Source organism: Physeter macrocephalus, chromosome 7, assembly GCF_002837175.3.
Source record: "Physeter macrocephalus isolate SW-GA chromosome 7, ASM283717v5, whole genome shotgun sequence".
NCBI lineage: Eukaryota > Metazoa > Chordata > Mammalia > Artiodactyla > Physeteridae > Physeter > Physeter macrocephalus.
This window is the reverse complement of record NC_041220.1, coordinates 126,835,353-126,849,423: the sequence shown is the minus strand read 5'-3', so window position 1 is coordinate 126,849,423 and position 14,071 is coordinate 126,835,353. Positions and strand designations below refer to the sequence as shown.

The following is a 14,071-nucleotide window of genomic DNA, read 5'->3' as shown; positions in this document are numbered from 1 at the left end:
ATATAAAAATGTCTAACAAAGAAAAACTTCTTACAAGGAGCAGAAATTGGTTATTAATTTTATTCTTTAACTCAGTTGTCTTTTTGGTGCTTGTGGGGGAAATTCCCAGTTTTTTATATTTTTAACTATGAATTTCCTCTTAAATTGGGGCCTTAAACCAAAAATTTTTTAGAGACAAATCCCTGTTATAAAACAAAATCTTACAGATTAAGTGGAGCTGCTCCCCCCAATGAAGTCCAGGTGCGGGGACCTAGGATCCTTCCTCCTGTTTGCTCCTATGACCTGGCCTTGAGACAACCTCAAAGAACCCTGGTGTTTTTAGAGTCAGCTTTAAACTATTCTCTAAAATATAAATATTTTCCAATTACAGAATCACTTACTACAGAAGTTTCTATTACTATTACCTTCCTTTCAGCTTCCACTCCGAAGTCCCTGATGCTAATAAGGCTCAGTAAAATGGAATAGCAGTGTTTAAGATGAGAGTAGACTGATACAATGGAGTCAATAAAATGTGTCATGCAATGTTAGTATAACCATGTGAAAATGTAATTGCATATAACAGAAAAGATTGGAAGTCCTTTCAGCAAATTATAAATTTGTTTATGTTCAATGAATGTGTAAAAATTTTTGGTGTAGAATAAATCCTTTTTTACAAGGAGCCTTGTAAAACCCTTTAAGTACCTTGAAAGTCAGCAGAAGAGGAAAGGTAAAGGGTTAAAGAGCAAGAAAAGCTATAGAAAGTAGACTAGAATACTTCTGAGTTCTTTTCTATTCACTTTTTAAAAATATAACCCCAAAATCCACCAGATAAAAGATTCATTTGGGAAAGTAAAATTTTTTAAAAATGCAGATACCTCTGGAAGTGTTCTTGATTATTTGGCATTATGTAGTGAATTGATTTAATCAGACTGGTCCAGCCAGACAAATGATTGAGATTGTCAAAATAAAGAACTCAGAAAAGTAGGTCAAGAGGATGCTGGGGATCTTAGAAGATGAAGGGTGAAAAGCTATACAAAGAGATAAAGCGATGACAAACTTTGTCTAACCTAATCTTGCATAGGACTGGCTCTGTGCCTAGAAAAGAAAAAGAAAAAAACTCCCCTTTTCCTTTGGTTGGCTCTAATAGTGCACGTTCTCCTTCCTCCAGGATCTAAAACTTATGCCTACTACTGTTAGGTTACCTATACTAGGGTGTAAGACATGTCAGGGGGCTAGCTTGGAAACTATCCACCAATGCTTCTGGAAGCACTGCTTGAAATAAATGTTATTTTGAATTCTCCAAAGGCAACTTAGAATAAACTTTTTGTAAACTAGGAACTGCCTATACTCATCTGATTCTCAAAGACAATTCAGGATGAAATTAATGACTACAAATTACAGAAATCATCTTTATTAGTTAGAAAAAAAGAAGTAAAAAATAGAACATGATCTGTGCTACAATGATGTGAGGTGTAATGGACTCTGTCTTAGTCAGCTTGGGCTGCCATAGCAAAATACCATAGACTGGGTGACTGAAGCAATAGAAATTTATTTTCTCACAACCCAGAGGCTGGAAGTCTGAGACTGCATGCCATCATGGTCAGTTCCTGGTGAGGGCTCTTTTCCTATCTTGCAGACAGCCGCAAATATCATAGTAACCTCACGTGGCCTTTCCACTGTACATTCAGGATGCTTTATTAGGACCCTACTCTATCACTTCATTTAATCCTAGTTACTTCCTTTCCTTATATGCTTTATCTCCAAATACTGCCACGTTGGGGGTCAGGGCTTCAACATGTGAATTTTGCAGGGACAGAATTTAGTTCATAGTGACTCCTTAAAAAATTATAAGCAATTACTATCAGGAAAAAGAGGAAAGAAAACTTCAAGCTTATTAGGCACTAAGACCTCTCTCTCTCACTCTCTTTTTGTTTTGTTTTTTTTTCCCAATCAGCCTGTGGGTCTCTCTGTGAAGCACATAAAATGAGAGAAACATTCTCTTCTACTTTATTCTACATTTTGCCTATTATATGACTATAAATGTGGATTATATATTGATCACCTAAAGTATTGTCTACCAAAGAAGAAAACATAGTCTTCATGGGTGGTTAGCTTATAAGGAGTGATCAGTTTACATGTAGAGGTATATTTAAACAAAGCTTTACAGATGTAGCTGGTTCAGCCAGCAAGTCACCTGATTCTTCAAACACCTGTAAAAGTTATATTTAGGCCTTGGAGGTCCTCAGGATATATCACTACAGGAGGAGCAAAAATAAAAGTTCAAAATAATACAGAACATAGTTATATATTACTTTATGCTATAAGATATTATTATAGAAAAAATTATTATATTGAGGTTTTAGGGTACTAATTGCGAGAAACCACTTGGGGTAGGATCCAAGACATGCCCACATTAAACCAGATTTTATAATAAGCTAGATCATGTTCCAGTTGGACTTCGATATGTTTTAATTTTTACATAATTTAGAATGTTGTATAATATCAACGAAGTCTTATACTTATTTGAGTTATTTTATTATGTTCCTAAAATTCAATTATTGATTTATAGTTTTATATACAAGTACAAAGTGAATGAAAATATTAATGTAACTTGCTTTATATAATAACTGCTCTAAAATTTTGTAAACAAATATTTCTTTAAAATATGTAATTTAAAAGCACTGAGGGTATAATTTACTCATGAAACTATCTATACCTACAGGGTTCAAAAATAAACTAGACATGGCAAAAAGTTTTGTTGTGCTGTACACAGCAGGTGCACACTATTAATTTTATAGCATAAACGTCTACTATTAAACTATAAGGAAGCCATGAATGAAATGGTAGAAGCCATGAATGAAATGCCTGCATGCATGCAAACTTCATGCCCACTATGACCAATTCAGTTGTACAACAAGAAAGTTCACTTTGAATTGACAACTTTTGATTCATCTCCCCCCTAAACTCCAGTTCTGACCAGATTTATGACACAGAGAAGAAAAGAAAAAAGAAACGCTGCGGACTACTATTGTTCAGAGTGTTTGTTTGACCTTTCATATTTTTAAGAATTCTGGCAAGAAGTTAATGCTAGGCAAACTAAATACAATTCTTGCTTTTAAATATAAAACCACTCCTTAAGGATTCTTTTAAAGTGAATAAAAATATGCCAAGGGGCTACTTTTGCTATCACTGAAAGAAGGTCTTGTCCCAATGCCAAAAACAGTTTAAGTGATTTTTTTTTTTTTTTTTTTTGTAATTCTGAAGAAAAAGAGAAAATGACTAATTTATGATTTGGAACTTTCAAAATCATAAAAGTGGCATGTGGATTATACCTAATTCTTTTTTTCCTTCTAAATGAACAGGGGAACTTTCCTACAAATATAAAAGCAAAACCCATTTTCCAGATTTTAAGCAAAAAGAGAGCTAGCTATTATTAAAGAACACCAGAAATAATAGTTGGAGGTTAAAAACATAGACAAAACAAAACAAAAGAGAGACATGCAAATCTTAATTCTTTCTACTTTTCTTTCAAGCCTAAGGCAAGATTAGATTCAGTTTTTAAATCCTTAAAACACAGCAGAGGTTATGTTTAAGAACAATTTAATGACTGCAGTGCAACTCTAAACAACTATTTTATAGAGTTTTAGCAACATTTTAATAGAATACCTTTGAGAACTCAGAGTTACTGTCTCTTGAGGATGAAGAATAAGAAAATCCCTATGTCACCGTCAAACACCACATGACATACCTGCAGTACTTTTGTCCTTAGCGTTCGATTTCTGAGACTTACCTAAGCACTCGGGTTCAACCCTTAGCTAAAATGAAAGGGCATAGGAATTAGGTATGCGTATTTCCTAAATCATCGTTCTAGTAAAAATGCTAGGTTCACTATTTTTTTTCTTTTTAATTAATAAAACTTACATTAAAGAATTAAGTCGTGGGCTTCCCTGGTGGCACAGTGGTTAAGAATCCGTCTGCCAATGCAGGGGACACGGGTTCAAGCCCTGGACTGGTAAGATCCCACATGCCGCGGAGCAACTAATCCCGTGGGCCACAACTACTGAGCCTGCGCTCTAGAGACCGCGAGCCACAACTACTAAAGCCTGTGCGCCTAGAGCCTGTGCTCCGCAACAAGAGAAGCCACCGCAATGAGAAGCCCGCACACGGCAAAGAAGAGTAGCCCCTGCTCAGCGCAAGTAGAGAAAGCTCGCGCGCAGCAACGAAGACCCAACGCAGCCAAAAATAAGTAAATAAAATAAATAAATTTATATAAAAAAATTTAAGTCGTATGCAAGGAACTAGTTATTACCTTAACAGATATACTAAAATAGGGATATTATGTAGACAGTTTGAAAATAAACATTAGCTTTACACTTGAAAGCAAAAAAATAGTACACATGCTTAAAAAGGAACAAATAGGGCTTCCCTGGTGGCGCAGTGGTTGGGAGTCCGCCTGCTGATGCGGGGGACGCAGGTTCGTGCCCTGGTCTGGGAGGATCCCACATGCTGCGGAAAGGCTGGGCCCGTGGGCCATGGCCACTGGGCCTGCGCGTCTGGAGCCTGTGCTCCGCGGAGGGAGAGGCCACAGCAGTGAGGCGCCCGCGTACGGAAGAAAAAAAAAAAAGGAACAAATAAAGATAGGAATTACAGATGTTTATAAATATAAATCAGCTGAAATAAATGCTGCATGTAAGTATGAAATATAGTTTGCATTTAAAGACTACACCACCAAAACTAAAAACATGACATACACATGAAACACTCATGAGTATTCATAAAATATAAGGCAACAAAATATGGAAAAATTAAGCAAATTGTAAATTCTTATATTAGATATCAATTAAATTGATTTTGCTGATTTATAAAAAATATAACAAAAATGATTTATTGAGCACTTGCTCTATGTATTAGGATAAGTATACATATTACTTATTATATCAATCATTTCATCTATTCTGGACAACAGATCTATAAAGGAGAGATCTCTCACATAATTTACATAATAAGGAAACTGGTCACAATCTAGGAAATGGTCAGACCTGGCATTTGGATTTAGATATTTCTCATTCCATAACTCATTTGCTTAACTGTAATGCAGTTTCACATAGTAAAAACTGTTCATAAAAGAAGAAAAAGTTTTCACTTACATTGGTGGCATACTTTTCGTATACAGATCAATTAGGATCATTATTAGAAATTAGCTTACCTTCACCTCAAATAACCAAACGAAAATATCCAACTCTACCAGAATCTATACTACAGAATTAGTACCATGCTTTACAAGTCTTTAATTAATTAATTAATTAATTAATTTTGATGTGGACCGTTTTTTAAAAGTCTTTACTGAATTTGTTACAGTACTGCTTCTGTTTTATGTTTTGGTTTTTTGGCCTCGAGGCACACGGGATCTTAGCTCCCCGACCAGGGATCCAACCCGCAGCCCCTGCATTGGAAGGCAAAGTCTTAACCAATGGATCGCCAGGGAAGTCCCTACACATCTTTTTTTTTGTGTGTGTGGTATGCGGGCCTCTCACTGTTGTGGCCTCTCCCGTTGCGGAGCACAGGCTCCGGACGCACAGGCTCAGCGGCCATGGCTCACGGACCCAGCCGCTCCGCGGCATGTGGGATCTTCCCGGACCGGGGCACGAACCCGTGTCCCCTGCATCGGCAGGCGGATTCTCAACCACTGCGCCACCAGGGAAGCCCCCTACACATCTTTTTAAAATCATGAGTTCCTTTCAAGTTGGTAGAAACCCCCCCAAATTTATCACACATTTGAAGATGAAGAAGCACAGATTAAATGTCTGTACAAAAATTCTGGAGAACCAGCATGAGTCAATAGAGAGACTGAGAATTTGGAAGAGGAGAAACAAGGTGGGATGTTAAAATGCCATTATTATTGGCCTGAGTAATTCTTCATAGATACTTATTTAGCCTGGATACCAGGCTTGGGGACTAGATTATCAGGTAGGTCTTGATGAACTTGTTGCCTTGATATACTGCTTCTCTTTATAAAGGGGCTTCAGTACTTTATACTTTCAGTAATAAAATGCTGTATTAAGTTTGTTGCCAGCCAGCCTCTCATTCAATATTCTTTTCCTTTCTGACTAATGCTTCTTGTAATCTGACAGTAGTTTTAAACACCTGGCAAGGAGTCAGTAATACAGGTATGACAGCACAAGGTGTTCTGGAGGATGATTTGCTTGGTGTAAACATCCTAACTAAAATAGACCTCAGGTAAGCTGAATTAAGGTTCTTTTTATTGCCAATTTAAGTAGAAGTTCATGTTTGGAAATATAGAGAATGTTACATTTCCATAAGCTGTAAATTTTAAAAACTGTAAGTTAAAATGAACATTATAACTTTGTAGCTTTTTCTTACTTTCCTAACAAAGAGTCTAGGGAAAAAGTGGGCTGATGCATATTTCCGTTTTGTAAGACTTTTTATCCTAACATCTCCAGAATCACAGACATTGAACTTGACTTGCTGTTCTTAAGGAAGTTGAAAAGCAGAAAAACCAAAAGTATTAGGAAAAAAAAAAAAATCACTGGGCATGGGAATCTCTGAGCAATGAAAACTTTCATTTCCATTCAGTGGAAAACTGTTAAAGTTTGCTAAGGAGTTTTGTTTTGTTTTTTTTTTGGCCATGCCATGCAACTTACGTGATCTTAGTTCCCAGACAAGGGATTGAACCGGGGCCCTCCGCAGTGAAAGCACGGAGTCCTAACCACTAGGCTGCCAGGGAATTCCTGGGAGAATTTGATTAAAATCCGAATTCTATGAACTGTCCTCTGGTGCCATGATTAGGATCTCTAGGCCACAGAAGCAAGTATTCAGAGACACTGACCACAACCCCAAGATCCCAGGTTTCTAGAAGCATTGTAAGGAAAACAGAACCATGTTATATGTCCCTGGAGGTCCACCCCCTAAAGAATTCCTTATACAATTAATCTAATCTATGACAGGTATATAGGCACACGTTTTTAGCACGAGAAAGGATCATAAAGATCGTTCTTTCTACTCCCTTATTAAAATACGAGAACTGAGCTCTAGAGATGATAACTGATTTGGCCAAACTAAAACTGCAGTAAATGGTCAAGATGGGACTGAAGTCTAGGTCTTGGTTTTTACCAAACGGTAAGGGAGAGGGGTGGAGGACTGGCTTAAAAGTTACAGTCTAAATATAAGCTTTTAGTGTATCTGATTTTTGCTCTGGAAGGTTTTATCATGATTCATTTACAACAGGGTAGCTACATTTTAGCCATTGAACAGAGCTGCAGAGATAAGGTATTTGCCCTAGGAGCTTATATTCAAAGTTACAAGTGGTAATATGGCTCAGAAGACAAAATCCACCTGACTTTTAATATTTTGGCCATTCATATCAGGTGCTGCACCTCATGGCAGGTTTAACGTGCTAATGTGGTACAAAAGACATCTTTAAATTCGCATTTATCCCATTCACAAAACAGATTTGTCCAAGGGCTCATGAGGCAAATCTTAAAGTCACAGAAAGTAGTTTATCTACTTGGGATTAAAATCTAAATTTATTTATTTGGTGAATACATATAAACTTTAAAAGAGGTACTGTGCTCGTAGGCACTGTGAGGCATATTTAAAGGTGGATAAAGCCAAACAATGAGACGACCCTGTACACACGTGAAGGGTGTGCCTATACAAGGATGCCCAGCTGAGGGCGTGAATCAGGACTTAATGAAATAGGGACTTTCATGAAAGCTCACATTCTGCTTGACAAGCCTTCTGGCCTCGCAGGAATCTGTCACCAAATGGGGTAAAGGAGCATCTTTTTCTAATTCACGTAAAGGTGCTCCATAGGCTAAGCTAGTGGTGGCCTTGGACACAAATGCCACCAATCTTTCAAAAACACAAATCTGACCACAATATTTCTCATTAAATTCTTCAATGGTTCTCCACGGCTTACAGGAGAAAAACAAGTCCAGATGATGTGCAAGGTCCTTTACATTTGTCTGACCTGCTTTTTCTGCTTTATCACCTACTACTTCCACGCTCAGACTCTTTCTACTCATATTTTAACCTTTAGCTGAATTCACAACACACTGTGTTCTTTTATGCATCTCTGCCTTTCTGTATGCCAGGAACGCTCCCCTTTCCAGCCCTACTCTACTTTGGGAACTCCTATTCACCTATTAAGACTCAGATCAACTATCCCCGCCCTCAATCCCAGTTAGTGTGAGTTATATCCTCTTCTTTCTCCCCTAGTATTCTGCACACCATTACATCATGCCACATAAAACGCATTATACAGAACTTAGTTGTTTATATGTCTTTCCCTCTAAACTGAAGACCTTCTTCACAATACCTGGGAAATACTGTAAGTGAATAAAGAAAAACATAGTTCCTAACTTCAAGTAGCTTACAATTTTTGCAAAGATGACATCGAGGTAGCTAAAGACAACTGTCAGAAAAGTACATATAAAAAAATGTAAAGATGTTTCATATCCACTGTCCACAAGAGCAGGCAAATCTTTATCAAAGATTCAGAGATGTTAAGGGGAACGAAGAAACAGTTTCAAAGATTCTTCTGTTGACTCAGAGGCAGGAAGAGTCTTTCAGGAGGAGTTGAAAGATCCAGGTTCTGGTTCTGGGTCTGTCACTTATTTGCTGTGGGACTTCAGACAAATCAATTGTTTTTGCTTGGCTCTAGTTCTTTTGCTACAGCGGTGTTCTCATAGTATTAGGCACTCAGATAACGTATATCAAAAAGAAAAAAGTTTAAAACCAGAAGTGTCACTTTAGTGAACATTGAAACTGTTATTTTTGTTCATCAGAATTACTGAGAGTCAACACATAAATCATCCATCCAACATTAATGTCCACTGATTCAGTGGACAGAGTGGTTGCTTTGCTGGACTCCAAGAAGTAGAAAACCTTGTTTCTGCCATAGAGAATCTTACAGTTTGTTTGTGGGGGGTGGGGGTGGAGGGAAGGGGACGGGACATGAGGCGGCTGCTCATATTAAAATAACCACAAAAATATCCTAAGAGCTAAACAAGTAAAACAGAAATCAGAGTAAAGGAGGTCAAAAGGAGAAGCCATTTCTGGGTGGGGTTGTCATGATGGTTTTATGACAAAGCAGTGATTTCAGTAGGTTGTATAAACAAAGAGTACTTTGAAATTCTGGGCTATAGATATAGAATTTTAGGGTAAATGCACAAGAAAGAGTAGAGAGAACAAAGATCTCAAATAAGAACAGCAGACCAGCTGGTAACAGCAGCATGACTTCATAGGGCAGTTTCTGATAAGGCGGGACAAGCAGATTGCATGTGTGTCTACAGGAGGTTGCTAAGTCCTGCAGTGCCCTGCTTCACTCTGAGATAGGAACACCGCTGCTAGCTGCTCTCTACCAGCACTACCCAGGGAGCCTGAGACCAGGCCAAAACGTGTACTGTCCTGCCTTAGGATCTTCAGTCCTATCTTAGATATGTTGTTAGGCTGGTCATATACAGTCAATCTATGCCAGGTTCTAGTACATTGATCCTGATTTTTAGATTAGGGAAAACAGTCACAAGAGACTTCATGTAGGAAGAGTACAGATATCCTACGTGGTTATAATTGATCCTTCTGTTTTCACTGGGTAGGAGAAAAGAGAGAGGCCATCAGAAGGAATAATAATCAGCAAGATAGAAAATAATTTAAATCTCTCCCTTTATTAGCTGTAATAACTCAAGCACAGTGAAAGGAACGCTTCTTGAATTAAAGAGGCACACTGGAAGGTGATTTTTTCATGTCAAGCTGGCATGAAGACCTTGAGCTATTAGGAGACCCAGGAAGGCCTAGACTACAAAACAGAATTCAGGGCAAGACACATCACTTTAGTAAAATAGAGATAAGTACACTAAATTTACATGAAGTTAAAGCTTTTTGAAAAATTAATGTGAAATTAATTTAACTCTAACAAATTGCTAGAGCTAGATTCATAAGATGACCCTAAAAATCACCATATAAAGTAGATTTTTACATTCTGAAGAAAAGACTAAGAGGCAAACTCAATTATTATAAATAATAATTTCAGATAAATGATCTGGTTATTGAGACAATGAAAACTTCCTTATGGCAGTATCATCCAATACTGTAGTGGTAAATATAAATACTGAACTGATAAAACGAGGAAAAGATGAAGGGAAATAACATTTATGAAGCACTCCTTATGTGTGAGGCCTCGTTTCTTGGTGCTTTTACATTTATTATCTCATTTAACCCTCAAAACAATTTCAGTCACATAGATATCTTATAAATGAGGAAACTGAGGTTCAAAGAAGTTAAATAACTTGCCTGTAACCACCCAGAGAGAAAAGAGCTACAATTCGATTAAAAGTCTACTCAACTGCAGCATTAAAATTCTTTTTTTCCCCCTACTTTATTGCCTCTCTTGAAAGTTGAATTCTCAAATCTTGATATATGAAATAAATGCTATCATTGCCTATATTATTTATAAAATGTACAGCTGATACCTGGCTCTTAGAGAGTTTGTCAGTTTTAATGAGATAATCACTAAAAGGAGGATAACACCCAAATGCAAATAAACATTCAATCCAAATTTTAGATATTAATTGTCAGCCTGTGTCAGCAAATTCCTATACAGAGAGGAAATTATGTATCTTATTCATCACCTCCATCCTCAAGCACATGGCACATGGGTAATGGGCCCAGCCATGGCTTCATATGCATATATTTGTGACTGCTGATTTCCTGTCAGTGGGTAAGATAAACGTTTTCTTAAAGGAACTAGGATAATTTGATGTAAGACAAATACACGAAGTGGAATCTGCTACAAATAACTTAAAAAACAAAAATCAAAGGCAAAAGAAAACAATAGCTATAACCAAAAAAGACTTTTTATTTCCTCCTGAAGTGCATTCCCATCTGCTTTTAAATGGCAACATGTTTTTCCATTAACTGGGAGCTACAGCCAAGAAGCCAAAGACAATGAGGTTCTGGCCACAGGGGAGCAGCAGGCAGCAGAGATGGCTGAAGGATGCTGCCTGCTTCAGCCGTTCCTTAGAGGCTGCTTGACCCCTAGGGACCACATTCCCTTTTCAGCTGGTGACAAACTTCCTCTTGGGACTCTCCTGAGGATTAAAATAATGCTTTAATTCCCTGTATACCCTCTCCAAGGGGGGAAAATGAAGTAACTCAGAAGGATAGAAGGAGCTACTTCAAACTTTGGGTGTCTGTAAGTTTTTACAGAACAATGTTGACCTGGCAAAAGCACCAGGTGACAAGAAAATATTTTTAAAAATTAACCCTCCTATCCCAGTCCTTTAATGAATGCCAGTATCATCCCCATCCTAAACATTCTAAACAACTTTTTAATTAGAAATAAAAATAAAATATTCACTACAGTTAAAATAAACATTTTATGTTTCTAAAAAACAGTGTCAGCAATTTCCTCATTTCTGGCTCACCCCAGCCAAATTCTTGTTCGTATAGCTGATACTGTACAGTCAAATAAAATTAATTTTATATAATACTGAATATACTACTCTCCCGTGAAGACAATTAACTGAGTCAGGAGTTTCATTTTTATACCAAAAGTGCCCACAGAGACACCCCAACTCTGAAAAAAGAGGCTGTGCCTATAGCAGGGTACATTGCTACAAGAAAGTTTCTCTATGACAAATGAGAAGGGAAAGTCTATTTTTCCTAAATCTAACTTTTTTTCAGTTTATTAAGTGTTTGTTAAGTATGTACTATGTAGTAGGTTCTGTGCTTAAGGATATGGCCTTGCTGGGGGAAGAAATAAATTAGTTACATCAGTGGTAAAGCACTGAGCCTGTAGGTATCAGATGACTGAGGTTCAAGCTTTGAATTTGTTTTACTATTTAAAAACCTATCAGGGACTTCCCCAGTGGCGCAGTGGTTAAGAATCTGCCTGCCACAGCAGGGGACACGGGTTCGAGCCCCAATCTGGGAAGACCATACATGCCTCGGGGCAACTAAGCCCATGTGCCACAACTACTGAAGCCCGGGCGCCTAGAGCCTGTGCTCCGCAACAGGAGAAGCCACCGCAATGAGAAGCCCGCTCACCGCAACGAAGAATAGCCCCCGCCCACTGCAACTAGAGAAAGCCCTTGCAGCAATGAAGACCCAATGCAGCCAAAAAAAAAAAAAAAAAGATCAAAACTAATTTTGGCTTTCAAACATTGTTGTCCATTTTAATTCTGATAGAAGAAAAGATGAGAGAGATCTTATATTTTATGTGAAGCTAAATTTAATCTATCTTAAATTTCCTATTGATTTTGAGACTTTAAAAAGATAATATTTTTCCTCAAACAATAAGGCACCTGGGTGAATTACTTAAATATTCAGACCAAACCGTCCACCCAAAACAAAAAATGTGGAACAAACCTGTCTTGTCCAAATTGAAAACCCTAGAACTACTAAGATGTGGCTCTGGAATAAATATCTATGAAGTTGTAATAATATACTGATTATAACTAGGACCACAGTAAGATACCCTTCCCTCACCCAAGCAATATGGGACATAAAAATGTAAACTGAGGGACAGAATTTTCTGCTACTTTCTCTGTGACTATTTTTAGAAAATCTAATATAAAAATTAATCAGAAATGAATTTGCTTATATTTCAGACTGAATTAGGCATGTACTACATAAGAACTAGTAAGCTGGTACAATAATTCCTGGCACCAAGTGAGTTTTTACCTTTCAGCCAGACAGGACCTCATTGGCTTTGCTTTTTGTTTTGCATTTCTGTGTTACTACCATGAATTACTTCAAAGTGAGAAAGGCATATTTATACCTTGCTAACTACTCTTCCACTTCACTCAACTCAAGTGAAAGATTTATGGTTTCTTTTCCTGCCTACTTCCTGTAAACTGACATATCATATACAGCCCTTGGTCTCACATCAAAAACTAAATTCTAGAAATGCTAGAGCAGTCAGTTAGCAGTAACTATATGTTCATTTTAACTTAATGGATGGTCATGCCACAGAGATGCTCATAAAGATTACTGTTTCAGACAGGACTTTAAAGGTGAACGCACTTTAACTGCTTCTCAAGCTACTTTCTACATGGATTTTCCACCCCAGTGGAATTTAAAAATTTAAAGGGGGAAAATCAAACATACATAGTTACTAGTTGAAAAAAACAGTGAGTAGATTTGAGATTTATTTTGGTTGTTGTTATTAGCTATGACTACATGATACTAAATCCAATTCCACATGTAACTTTACCTACAAGACTCTCTGAGTACCACTAATGATCTATTATGTGTTAATCTCTTTGGTTTTTACAGAAGACAGATAAAAAATAATAGCAAGCAAAAAAGAATGTGGAGTACCAGCCTGCTGGATAATTCAGAATGAAAAGAATCTACAGCTTCTTACTTAAGAAAGTATTAATTTCCCAGTACAGACCCATATCAGTGGTATTCAGAAGACATTTCTGTGTTGAGGAATATACAGTCCAAATTTTTCTTAAGAAATACATGTAGAAAAGCTGCACAAATAGTTTAATGGAATTTTACTCTGTAAATAAAAACAGCCTAAGTAAAGAGTTGCTAAGGACAGAAAAAATATTTATTTGCCATACTTAAAATTTTCACATTTTCACAGAGGTCTTGCTATTCTTGTTGAGAGTATACTTTTACTATTAAGGGCAGACTGGCTGTCCCTTTATGGTTTTTATGAGAGAATCTTTGTAGAATGAGATAATTTTCCCAAATCTTAAAAGATAATAATAAAATCTCTCTGCCAAGTCTTTTGTATTTCAGAGTGCTTACATGATATCTTAATCTCATTTTTATGATCTCTATGAGAAAACAGTAGGGCAAGCTGTACACCATTTCCATGTGACAGGGTAAAGCAATCAAAGTTCAGAGATGTGTATAACTGGTTGGAAGCTGCTGTATCAAAAAGCCCCTAGACTGGCTGAATGGATACAAAAACAAGACCTGTATATATGCTGTCTACAAGAGAACCACTTCAGACCTAGGGACACATACAGACTGAAAGTGAGGGGATAGAAAAAGATATTCCATGCAAATGGAAATCAAAAGAAAGCTGGAGTAGCAATTCTCATAACAGACAAAA

At 37.2% G+C, this 14,071-nt stretch overlaps 1 protein-coding gene across 4 annotated transcripts in view; it reads right to left on the bottom strand.

Annotated features, from left to right (window-relative positions):
- Positions 1-14,071, bottom strand: part of AFG2A (AFG2 AAA ATPase homolog A) — a 337,003-nt gene that overhangs the window by 48,138 nt on the left and 274,794 nt on the right. The window lies entirely within an intron of this gene.